Below are 13,809 nucleotides of genomic sequence, written 5' to 3'. Positions count from 1 at the left end.
ATCACAAAAGCTTTCCAGTAATTTAATTGCAGTGTTCCTTTATACAAGGTATTCGTTTGTTTGTTTTTTTTCCACCAAACTTCCTGCAGTGTAAACAAAGAGCAACAGTGGAGGCTTGTTTCAGCAGAGAGCTTAGCCTTTAAGTTAAAGAAAGTTGAGTAATAAACCGAGAAAAAGGAATAAGAGAAGTCATCCTGTACAATCTGACAACCCGCAAGAAAATCTACTTGAATTCAGGCCTTTTTATTTTGTTCTTTTATTAAAATTGACACAGTTTCAGTTTGGACAGCAAACTTGATTTAAATGGTTCAGCTTACATTTTTAATTGGAAAAAGACAAAGACAAATTTGAAATTGATGCTTAGTAAACAATAGGCTTGTTAGTTTAACAGCAAAACGTATCTTTCCTGTTATGTTAACCAAAATTACACCTTATATTGGCTAACTAAACAGATTACAATGTTCAAGCTTTCGAGGAAGCTCAAGCTCCATTTCATTACATCATACCTGAAGAAGTTTCCTGAGCTGCCTCGAAAGTTTGCACATTGTAATCTTTTTAGTTAACCAATAAAATATTGTCATTTTGCTCGACTTCTCACTACATCCATAATGGCAAACATGGCACAACACCCTAATACTCCTTCCTGTTAAGCATGTTAGTCTTGGATTCTCTTGATAAACAACTTATAAACATTTCATACATCTGCAGCTTTTTAAAGATTTGCATTGTGTTTATTATTTGTTGTTGAATGTCATAGTGCATAAGTTTTAGTAAGAAACAAGTACTACATAATTTAAATGGTAATCCACATTTATAATAACACCTTAAGAATTATGAATGTCTAGCTGATACACTGAAAAAAAACACCTTTATAAATATAGTAAATGTATGTTTTAACAGCAAAAAAAGCTGTAGTGAAATTAATGAAAATTTATTAAAACCTGTAAGTGTATGAATATTTACAAGTAGTGTTTAATTGCCAATATCAATTAATTGATTTGTAAGATTATATATTAGGCCAGAGAAAGTTTAACTGTTAATTTTTGCGATTAATGAAGCCTGTTTTGTTGCATCCATGACCCACCAGGAGGTAAATGCCTCAGACAATGCTTTGGTTCAGGTGCATTTTGATGTTTTTTTTCCCCCCACACATTACTAAATACTATAATGATCAGGCTAGAAATGCAAAGTGTCATGTGGCTGGACATTGCACTGAGTACTGTGCTTTTAGAAGGTGCAGGGCATTATACAAATGAAACATCTGAGTGAGAGGAAGAAGTACCAGGAAAAATGGCAGAAGGAATGTAAGAGACTGGTTTGAGTATGGAAGGTGCTGGAACGAAAGCGCTTTTGCTTGGCATTGGTGATGCAGCACAGGAGTGGATGATAAGGAGCAGCACAGTATGCGCGAACAGCACAGAGTGAACAAGTAAGGAGAGGGGAGCAAGAGTGAAACAACGGCGTGCTTCTGGGCTGTAACACTGAAGCAAAAGACAGTACAGAGGGGTTAGATGAGTCTGAGTACGATTAAAGTTAAGGTGATTACAATGCTGCTTTTATGTCGGCTTCTCCAGGTAGTCCTATCCTCCTCTGACAGGTTTCGACCACCTGAGAAGCATGTCTCTCTCAGGGAAGGACCTAGGGGCACAATAATATTATTTCCATGGTGCACCAGTTAAAAAACTTGTGTAGAGTATAAATTGTGTAGAGTATAATTATCAAGTGGTTGATGGTGATGAACAACTGAGAATAGTATTTAAAGAGTTTTAACACAGGTTTTAATCTACTAATGTATACTAATTTAAGAGATGCTTATTCTTTCAATTAAAATCAGTCTTTAGCAGTGTATTCAATGTTAACAGTCATTTTGATTGTATATTTTTTACTTTGACATGTCTGTGTCTCACAAGCTGACAATCTGATTATTAATACTTTAGCCTTGTTTTCTTTTCATTTTGCCTTTTAGGAAGACATTCAAATTCAGGTAGTAGTTGCTCAAGTAGTTTTTTGTTGATAGCTCAGGTTTAAGCTCATTGTTTATGTTTAAATTACGCCATTATTATTATTTTTCTTATTTCTTTGTGTTGATTCTACATCAAGACTGTGGTTAAATCATGAAGTAAATACACATTGATGTATTAATCGTATAATTATATGTTGTGGAAGAAGATGATCCGCTGTGGCAACCGCTAACGGGAGCAGCCGAAAGAAGAAGAAGAAAGGTTTTAATATTAGATGTGATTAATCGCAATTAATTACATACATTTATGTGATTAGCTAAATTTCTCAATCAATTCCCAGCCCATACACACACATTATATATATATATATATATATATTATATACACACACATATATATGGTTGAAATAGTTTTACTGTCAACTAATGCAAAGAGTACGCGACACATGTTTCACCCTAACTCTGGGCTCATCAGGCGGTACACACACACTGCACCCCCCTCTCGGGGAAGCGAACCTCGGACGTCAGTGCTAGAGGCGAAACCTCTAATGTTGCGCCACGGCGTGTGGTTCGTTCATTTGACAGCATGTAGATCAGGGTAATTACATTCATGGCATTCATAGTCTGAATCACAATCTGGATTGTATGGGTGGTTACCTACCAGGTAACGCTTGTGGTTAGTCAGCAAGTCGGCTAACATCTGCCACGGTGCCCTCTTTCAGTTGCGAGAAGCACAGTAAAACTATTTCAACCATTCTATGATCTGCTTCTCGCAACTGAAAGAGGGCACCGTGGCGGATGTTAGCCGACTTACTGACCAACCAGAAGTGTTACCTGGTAGGTAACCACCCATACAATCACATTGTGATTCGGACTACAAATGCCAGGATTTATATATATATATATATATATATATATATATATATATATATATATATATATATTACATATTATTTTTTTTTGTTAGAGAAATGGTGAAAACTAGTGTGTATTTTTTTTAATTGAGTCTTGTTTCAGACAGGTAGATTAAAAAAAAATATGGCATTTTGTAAGTATAATAAGCCTTATTTTATGCCATATGTATTACTGATACATATTTTTGTACATATGTATTTTAAGGAAATACTTTAGTATTTTTATGGTCACTGAACAATTAGCCTACAAAATTTTATTTTGTTAATAAAAATAAACAGTTAACATTTGTGGTCGATAGCTTAATTATAAAAATACCAAAGGTAACACATTAATATAGAAAAACTTTCTATGTATCTGGTTATGCAGGAGATTAATGTAAAACTAAAAAGTAAAAACTAAAAAGTAAAAGTAAAAACTAAAAAGTAAAAAACTAAAAAAACTAAAAACTAAAAAGGGATAAACAAAAAAAAAAATCTGAATCGGTACCAGTCAATCAAGTAAAATGAAATCGGTATCAGCCTTAAAAAAAACCTGATCAGAGCATCCCAACTAAAAGCAGTTTTAATTTCAACAATGTGTAGGCGTAGCGGGTCAACATTTACAATTTATGAAGTGTGGATTCAAACCTGCAGCATGCATTCTCCCATTTGCAAGATGTCTCTCTTCCTCTCACTCTAGCCTTCTGAATGTGTGGTTGCCAGCTCACTCTGTGTTGGGAATAAGCAGTTACACTGCTGATGGCTTGTGACATGCGGATGATTTTGCCCGTTTCTTTTTTACATCTTCAGCCTCATGGCCTGTGATTAACTTTATTAAGCTAGAGAAGACTGAATTACTTATGCAAAGTATGTAACTTTTTAGTTCATGCACACATATGAACACATCCTATTACATAAAACACCATGAAGTGAGTGATGTGTAAAGGAGAGCTACACAGGCATTTAGGGAAAAACTTAATTGAGTAGCGGTATACTCAAGGATTCACAGACTGGAAGAGCATGTGAAGATCATCAAAAGGCAGGCAGTCAGTTTATTTTCACAAAACAATTATTTGTAAATAAAATTATACTGAACAAAAACACATTCAGTCAGTTTATTTTCACAAAACAATTATTTGTAAATAAAATTATACTGAACAAAAACACATTCAAACAGGACACAATAAAAAGCGGACAACCCATTTATATTGGGATGAGTGGATTTTTACAATTATATTCTGTTAAAAACACTCCATAGTTAATAACAACAACAACAACAATAAATTAGGACTACCCATAAAAAATGTAGGCCCACTCAGTTCTGAAATTTTGGCATCACTGCTGCTCTGTGTGTGTTTTCTAGCACTTTCCAGTACTACTGACATCTCAATTTCGTTTGAAATAATGGATTGATATGACCCGAATTATTTGCATTTAACTCAAAGTGATCAAGCAATTATGTAATACTCATGACAGGTCTATAACAAAGCATGATTATTCACATAGATGTAACTATTACAGTAAAAGGCAATGCTACAATCAAGCGCACAGCTCCTTTCTCATATTCTAACTTGTTAGAATGAGAAGTCTAGAAAACTTTAATTTTTAAAAAAAGTATGAGAATTGCTGGAAAGAATTTGCTTTGAGGGCAAGGGAAGATCATGTTATTGCCTAAAGGCACTGTCAGTTGTCTCTCTTGAAACAACTCACAGCAAGTTTCACATGGAAAGCATATGAGATTAAAGGACTGCAGCTGCTAAAATCTTATCACTTCTTTGTGGCTGGAGCTCTCACTTTAAGTGAATTGCAGTGCTTAACTAATTACAAGATTGCTTCAGTTTTCACACTGATTCCAAGACACACGTTACAACACACATGCAGGGCAAGATAAGGAACATTTTCGCAGTCAATCAATGTAAAAACTCTCGATTAAAAATAGGAGCTCTGCACAAAAGTAAATAAACACATACCATAAACCCCCTTTGACAAATCAGTGATTCAATACATCAATTAAATTCACTTCAAGATTGGATGCAACAATCCATTTAAACTGGGACCATATACCCAAAACCCTTTTTAGATAAATATTGTCAGACTCATTAAATCCAATTCAGGGTTACATTATGTTTCTGAAGAAAATGGAAATCATTCAAACCAAATTTCCTCATGTATTTGAGATCACTGCAGAGCAGGACATTTCTTACAATGAGCATGCCATTTTTGCAAAATTACAACCTAAAATGATACTATTTTAATTAAATGATCCATTTATACTTTGATAATAACAAACATGGAAAAGCGATTAAATAATTAAAATGGGTAAAGTTTATAGGGTGCCTTAGGCCCAGTACTGTATAAAGTAGGATAACACTGAAGGTGAGGAATCATACATTGCAGGACTCGTGATCCTTGAACAACATAATTTAAAATACAAACTTTTTCTTCAGTTGCTGTGGTTTTATTAAAGGACAGTGTGTGCGAAGCAATGTGTATAATCATGCCCATGAATCTGAAATTTTACTAAACACTCCAAAATCCCTAGCAGAAGATGGCAATCTTGAGAAACCTCTATATCCACCTCTATGTAACCACGGAAAAGAAAACTACATCCCCAACATTATGAAGTCATCAAAATAGGTTACAATTTTGTGTAAAGTTTCCCAAGAATACTTAAAGTCATGATGCTAAACATATTTGGCCAAAAGAAAAAGACATCTCATTTCAAGACAGGGGCAGTTTCCGTGACCCACGGTAAAATAGTGAAGAAGCCAAATTCCATAGTTACAGACAGTTACAGTTACTCTCTATGAAGCAAAACACCTCTAAAATGTAATTCTTTGTGGAAAAGAAAGTGGATTTTCAGTATATATCACTTTATTATAAAAATATAAATATTATAAAATCAATCAGTTTATTAGATATACATATATTATGTGTGTGCTGAAAAGTGGGTGCTAGATGAGGTTTTAAAATGAAACATTGCCCCATCGTTACTGTCTCCATTTAAGCCATGCAAGAATCCACACTGTTCTGCATTCTAATGGAAATGTGCCAACTTACAGCTCCTTAGATTCAAGTGAATCTCTTCACAAAACATTTCAGGTTCAAAGATTCTTGCGGCTGATATTTTTTAAAATGTGCGCATCTTTTTCCTTACTAGATGTTAATTTACAATATAAACAAAGTTCACAAAGTAAAAAGAACAGCATGCTTACGTATATTTCAGACATATTTTACTATTAAACATTTCCAAGTAAGGCAAAATGGTTTAATTTTTTGCAAAAATGGCAAAAAATAAAATGTACATTTTGCTAACAATAAAACAAATAATTAAGAATTATTAGTATTTAGGAGCGTATTAGTACAAATAAGAATCTACAAATTGCTCACTATCAAAAACAACAAGCATGAAATCATCAGAGTACCTTACATTTCCTCTATACCATAAAGCAAAGTACAGCAGGAAATAGAGTACGAAGCCATTTTCAGACTTGACTGTTTGTTTAGTTAAGCCAGTCATCTATGCAATTCTCCTGAACAAGAGGCTAGATTATGCAGACTGCAAGCAGCCAATGCCATAAACAGCCACAGAAACTGCATACCAAATATTTTTCCTCTTTTTTTGCCCAAAGCAGACTAGAAGAAGATTAAAACGAAAGTCTTTAAATATTAAAAGTATTCTTAAACTAACAAAAATAGATGTGACATATATTACTACTTTTAAAGCTCCACACACAGCAGGTAACAACCCTAAATTATAACCAAAAACTCAACTGGTAAAACTGTGCACAATTCCTCACTATCGCCCAGTCTGAAAGCACACTATATAGATTTAGAACACTATCCACAAATAATAAGTGACTATGCAAACTGAAATTAATTAATTTAATTTGAGATACAGCTCCCAAAGGCAAATTCTAAAATCTATAAACTACTAAATAAGTCAATGGAGAATGCATATTTCCTGCAGTCAAAAAGCAAATTAAATGTATATGCAACTTCCTACATCCTATTCATAAAGTAATACATTACAAAAAATATATCAAATCAACACAAATTCTGCGGTATTCACACAAATCTTTCCAACCTGACAGATGTAGAAGATGGAAAGGCCTTACCTATGCAGATGTAATGCTACAAATAAACATTTATGCCCTTACCAGCAACACTCAGATACAGGGAAGAAAGCTGACATTCTCTGAATATCACACTATGGGTGCCACTTTGAAATATAGGAACATGGTGTCAACAAGCACGGAATACAGTAAGAATAAATTACTTATAATAAATGCATAGAACTGGTTACTCAAACCTTTAAGAAACCAAAAAACTCAAATTTGAAAACACACCTTCACTGCTAAGAAGAAACATAAGCACTCTTTGATAAAAGCAATTTTACTGATTATGAAATTTTAAGAAAATGACAATTTGCCTATGAAAAAAAGTAACACTGGTCATTTAATCCTCAGCCAATAGAAATATTTTTTATAACTATGCATATTATTCATTTATTTTCCAAACCCACTTATTTTAATACATTATTCATGGAGAAGGGTTTGTGGCACTGACTTGTCACAATAGCCAGCTCTAAGGAGAGTACCAGTCTATTACACAGAACACCAAAACAGCCAATTAATCTAAAAATGCACATTTTTAAGAAAAAGGAGGAAACTCATAACGACATCAGGAGAATACGTAGACTCCATATAGTATTTGAACCCAGCACTAAGCACAGCTAGAAGGTAGCAATGCTACTAAATGTATCACCTTGTTGTTCTAATTCTAAGTCCCCCATGTTTATTACAACCTAATGCAATTATAGTACTGCTCTTAATACAACTAGATTTAAAACCGCCTCTGTGTATTACAAGAACAGCAAGCAATATCCCATTTGCTCAAAAGCACAACAAAAATCAACGAATATTAATCGAAATCTTAACTACAGACTTTGAAAAAGAAAACTACTGAAAATCATATGATCAATACTTTGGAATTTTTAACAAAATAACGCAGGCTGAAGACCTAGTTATATAAAGGGAAAATCCTCACATGAAAGCATACATTATACAGAGTAATGAAATTATTTCATAAAACTGCAAGTACTATAAATACCTGGCAGTCTAACAATGGATTATGTAGCGCAATAGCCCTTTTTTATTAATAAAATAACATACTCATAACATTTTGTTGTCAAATTACATTTCAGTAGCAAGATAATTCAGCATATTATGTGAAGTATGCTAGAATCTTTGGAGTAAAAGGCAGACCTGCTGCTTAAAATATCGTCCTTCTTAAAGAGATTTACTTCTAAGACTCAAATATTCACAGTTTAGATAGCTATTTCATCACAGTAGTAGTAACACCGTGCATTACATACACCTCCAAAAATAAATTTCTGCCACAACATTTAAACATGAGAGGACAAATACAAGAAATGAGGACTGACATTGTATTTAGCTGCACTTCTCCAGAGCTCCTACAGTGTACTACAATACAACAGCTTAAAATCTGTTTCACATTTCCTGGGTATTTACCACTGAACATTCAAATCTGAACCAAAATGTTATCATTATGTAAAATCTAATACTGATACGGATTTTGCAGTAACTGAAACTAACTACTGCCACATGCATGATTCTGATATATATTCATAAACTGTACATAGGATCTGCACTGGTATCCCAAAGGTTGCCGGTTCGAATCCCCGTCACTGCCATAAGAGATCCTACTCTGCTGGGCCCTTGAGCAAGACCCTTAACCTGTAATTGCTCCAGGGGCGCTGTACAATGGCTGACCCTGCGCTCTGACCCCAAGGGGTATGCGAAAACTAACAAATTTCTAATACGAGTAATCGTATAAGATGAAATAAAGAACAAAAAAAAAAAAAAAATTCCAAAAGCTCTTGTATGTATGTAAACTGTGAATCATCTAGAGCAAGGGTTCCCAAAGTGGTCGATATTGACCCCCTGGGGTCGATTTGAACTTTCTAGGGGTCGATAGTTTCAATGAAAAAATTTGGGGGTCAACGACAGCAAAAATAGACCCCCTTACTACTGCTATTTGTTTGTTACTTCAAAATATCTATGATTCCAATAGGTACCTAATTAAGAAGTAAAATCATTTAAAAAAAACACATTACATACCAAATTTGCGAACGAAAAGGTAAAATGTGTCATTAAAAGAGTCACACGTAAGAATGCATGAAAATACATGTAGCACAAACATGTCTGTTCATTGTCTTATCGAACATATCAAAGCAAGTGCGGATATGAAAAACCATTGCATGTAATTAGGGGGTCGACGGTTTTAAAAGTTTTTGGTAAAGGGGTCTGAGGCTGAAAAAAGTTTGGGAACCCTTGATCTAGAGCTACAACACAGATTACCCATAACCTGTTTCTCTTTTGGTGCTTGTCTTTTAAACAGTCAAGCCTAAACTCCTTGTATGGTTTTTGCTATTTTTTTGTTAACTTTCACAAACAGGCCTCTTCCAAGACAGTCATATCCAAAGGGATGGGGGAGGGGCGTACATTCCATACAAGCAGAGATTTGGCTGAAATGGTATTCCTTACCAAATGTACAACACTAGAAATGCAACTCTTTCAAAATGTAAGAGATAAGAGGCTATAATGGAGACGGAGACTCGTCATAGTTCTGCAGCTTGCTCAGATTAGTAGGTCAGTCTCCAATTTCAAGCACCATATTCTGATAATGCCTATAAAAAGAGGCATTGTGCTTACTAAAGACGTTCAGCGTAACAAGAGTTCTCAATTGTTGCAATATAACTTATTGCCAAATAATGCAATATTACAGACATCAAACAAACGTATGTCCGGCATTTATTTTATTCAAGTTATAAAACGGGGAGGTGCAAAAGTACTGGATGGTAAACTGCCTTGGAAGGGATAATTTAAAGAAAGAAACAAGCCACAGGAATAAAGGTGCACATGAATTACCCAAATTATACACACTGGATAATAAAAAACTATTTGAAATGCAATTTAATTAGCAACCTAAATTACTGTATTATTCTGCTTCAAACAAATTAGCACAAGCAAGAAGGGGGTTCCACTAATAAGAACACTGGCAGGACTGAGGATCAAACAAATAGAATTTACAATCTAACATTACAAAAACGGTTATGTAATGGCATAAAAGTGCGTCTTTGAGATACCAAAACTTATATTCAGTGAAGCTGGGGAAATGCACCTTGCCAAAAGATACAGAAACATCATCCCCACAAAAGGAATGAGGCACAATGTATCGGTCGTTTTAGAGGAGTTATTCTCCCGTATGAACAGGTTTTTTTTTGTGAACCGCTCATGTCTTCATTTTTTTATTATGTGATTTTCTTTTTTTTTTTTTTTACTAGATGCTTAAGGTTAATAGGAAAGGAAAAGGGACCCGCCTGTCCCTCTCCAATGCAGGCTAATTAGCATATGACCATTACCTTGATTACAAATGGTTGGTCCGTCTTGGTTTACTTGTTATTTTTGGGGCAAAACACAGCCGCAGTAATGATAAATGTAAAAGCTCTGCCCAAAGACGCAAATACAATAAGGGCTCAGCGGAAGTGTGGCGAGGCATACAATGCATACAATTTACATGGCCGCCCATGCCAGTCCCATCCCCCACCCCAATCAGAGCCGCAGATGAGAAATAAAATAAACTTCCTCTTCATCTCTTCGACTGCCCAGCCCCCACCGACATCAGTTACTTCTTGTAATAAAATGCTGTACACGTTTACAATAAGAGGTTTTCAAATGGGTGGGTCTGGGGTGGCTCTAATCTCCTTTCCTATCCTTTATTGAGAGTAAACGTCGCCGCACTCGACTCCTATGCATTTGTTTACATCCTGCGGTTAAGGAGCAGAGAAAGCAAAAGGCGAATCAAGCGATTCATTCCAACAAATGATCACACAGAATTGCAATATTCTGGGAGGGCTTTTGACAGATTGAGGAAAATTACTGAAGAAAAAAAAAAAAAAAACCAGATCTGTATTAAAAGCCAGTATACGTGTGTGACGTTACATAAACGATCGTTCAAACCACCTACTGAGCAAACATGTATATCATAATCTTAAAACGGTCTAGACCTAAAACACTCATAAATGAGAAACATTAATGCTACAATAACCAATAAGGCAACTAACGCACACGCAATCTGTTTGGCACATTTAATTTGAGGAATTCCCAGAGCAGGTAAGAAACTGATTCCACGTTGTAAGAGGCGCAAAGGTTTTGTGAAACGTGACCTATAAAATGTAGAATTGTGGAGAGAGACACGTCTAGATCCCGTTGGCTCTGCAGTGCTGCCACAGGCCTGACCTCCACCTCCACCTAGCACCCCCCCCCCCCATCTCACTTGTTGTTGAAATAAAAATGGAGGCTAAAAAAGGAAACAGGAGCTCCGACAAATGCCACCCAGTCTCCCTGGTGTTACCTTTTGTGATATTCCTCTTTTTGTGTGTGTGTGTGTCTGTGTGTGTTACATGCAAGCTTTTAATGTGCACGACCACAACGACTCCATCACAGCTCAAAACTAAACCCCCCCTCCCCGTTTTTTTTTTTTTTTTTTTTTAATAAAGTTTCTTCGTCGGCTTCTGCGAATTCTTTACTTTTATACAATTGCTCTTCTCCCATTATGTCCCCAGACCGTAGAACTGAAGACCTTTTTGATGCAAAGCTCTTAACAACACATACTGGGTGAGGCACGGTTTGGTATTAATTAAGTGTATAGAGAAAGGGGGAAACCGTGGGGGCCACATAAAGAAGCCCAAATGATCGTAAAATTAAAAGTTGTACCAGATATTATTGAATATGCTATAGTGCAAGCCACGATGACATAAAAGAGTTGAGTTTTTTTTTTGACCCATTAGAACAGATCAGCATGTGCATGACACTTTTATGACATACTAGAATCCCACTTTTTTATGGCAAAACTGATTTAAATTTTTAACTGATAACTTATTTAACATCGTTTATAATACACTGGAGAGAGAATTAAACAAATATGAGGCTACTTACAGTGCCATTCCTTCTTATCAAACTTATAACTTACAGATAATAATTCCAAAAAGCTCACAAAATATCCTAGACTTCCAATGTGGATACATTTAGGCGATTTTTGACGGGGATGGTTGTTGTTATTGTCGCTCCCCTCCCCCTCTCCCAGTGAATCTATATCTTTAAAACATAAGTAATACAAATCATATTTTGTAGCAACTCACCTGTTCTGCACTCTTGTCCCAATTACCCGTTTAATTCCATTTTTTCAGACTGTACTCTTCCTTGCCCAAATGCAAACAAAACCTTCAAAGTTGGTCGCAGAGTGTAGGCCTTTCTCAGCCGCCACGGTGTTTCCTGAACACAATAAGGGGAAGAGCGAACCCTCCGCGTCCCGTGCAGCTTGGACTCCCCCTTTTATGAAATTTCCCTCAAAGCAGGAGGCATGAAAAAGTTTTCTTTAGAGTCCTACTGTGGAAAAATCATCCAGACGCCACTTTAGCTTGAGCCAGCGATGTTTATGTCCATTTATAATGGTGTTAATATGATTTATAACCGATGTTTATAGGGGAAGACGTACTGGTCTATGTGGAGTTACAGACTCTGATTCTCTGTGAAGCTCCTCCAAGATTCGCAATGCAGCCCATCCCCCCCTCCTAACCGGCACAGACCGCGGGACCCAGCAATCCTGACACACAACCAATGCGCGGGTTCTCCCGGGCGTGCTAGCACGGGCAGTCAGAGAGGCGGGTTCGGGACCCGACACATCCGCCCCTTGGCGGATTAGGATTGGCATAATTTACACGTCTATCAAACACCGAAGGCGGCTTGTCCTTTGGCGGTGAAGGTGTGCAGGTGTAAAAATAAATAGAAACTCAAAGGCATGGCACTGGCTTGGGGGTGGGATGAGGGGGACGAAAAGAAGCTCGATCAACATCAAGGTTATCACCATGGATCATCGGGTTGGCGCAACAGTCAAAACCAGGTTTAATGCTGTCCAGTCGAGGCTGTCATTGAGCATTTGCGATGTGTCGACCGAAAATGGGATTATTGCTTAGACGTTACAAGTATACAATACACGATGAAGGCGAATCCAGCACGCTATCCCATTTGGTTGCTAATTGTGATATAACTCCCGCCCACGACGGGTTTTCCACATCATCGAAGCAGGAGCCATTTCCCAGTCCCCAATTATAATTTGCCTCGCCCCCTCCTGTCATTGTGATTGGAGAAAAAGATTGTCGATCTTGGTAAGTGCGTCAACGTGATTGGTAAAGCGTAACAGTTAGGCCTTAAGGGTTGTCTCACGGTGGAGTGATAATTAACTCGGTTTAGCAAGAATCGTTCATTTAACAAAAAGAATGGCGAGGATGAACAACGGGTTGCTTGGGTTTTAACAATATGGAAAAGGAATGGCGTGGGGGTTCAGATAATTAAAATTCTGAGTTGAAATGCTACGGGTGCGTGAAACGATTAAACTGGATTTCGTTTTTATCTTGGGGATTGTGTGATTCCAGTATTTTTTTTTTTGTTTTGTTTTATCGTTTCTACTTTATATAGATGGGAAAAAAATGGCGTCGCGAAAATTCTTTAAACTGCGGAGTTAAGAAATGGGTTAGTGAAAAGGAAAGGCGGGGATTTGAAAGCTCTAAATCGTGATTGGCTGAGAACCCCCTTCTAGCGTGAGCAGCTGGAGCTCAGCAATTGGATGACCTGTGGCACGTCAGTTGTTGGGTTGTACAAGCTGTGGGGGCAGATTGAGATTGGAGTTGTAACCTTTATTTATATTTATCCTGTCTGTTGTGTGGTTGGTGGTGATGTAGTGTGCAAAAACTGAAAAGTAGACTTCCGAATTCACAGCATAATCTGCATTTTCATTTCAAATATTGCATTTAGACAAGATATGATTTTACCGTTTAATATGCGCGCGTATACAGATCGGTTAGAAAGATTT

General features: G+C 36.5%; 1 protein-coding gene across 1 annotated transcript in view; it reads right to left on the bottom strand.

The window, feature by feature from the left end:
• The window catches only part of setd5 (SET domain containing 5), a 95,581-nt gene extending 83,102 nt beyond the window's left edge, over window positions 1-12,479 (bottom strand). Inside the window, 1 exon segment of the mRNA XM_051921432.1 lies at window positions 12,080-12,479. The gene's annotated coding sequence lies outside the window, so the exon portion shown is untranslated.
• Window positions 12,480-13,809: the final 1,330 nt, after the last annotated feature.

The sequence above is a fragment of the Erpetoichthys calabaricus genome, chromosome 18 (genome assembly GCF_900747795.2).
Source record: "Erpetoichthys calabaricus chromosome 18, fErpCal1.3, whole genome shotgun sequence".
NCBI lineage: Eukaryota > Metazoa > Chordata > Cladistia > Polypteriformes > Polypteridae > Erpetoichthys > Erpetoichthys calabaricus.
This window is presented reverse-complemented; position numbering and strand designations above follow the sequence as displayed.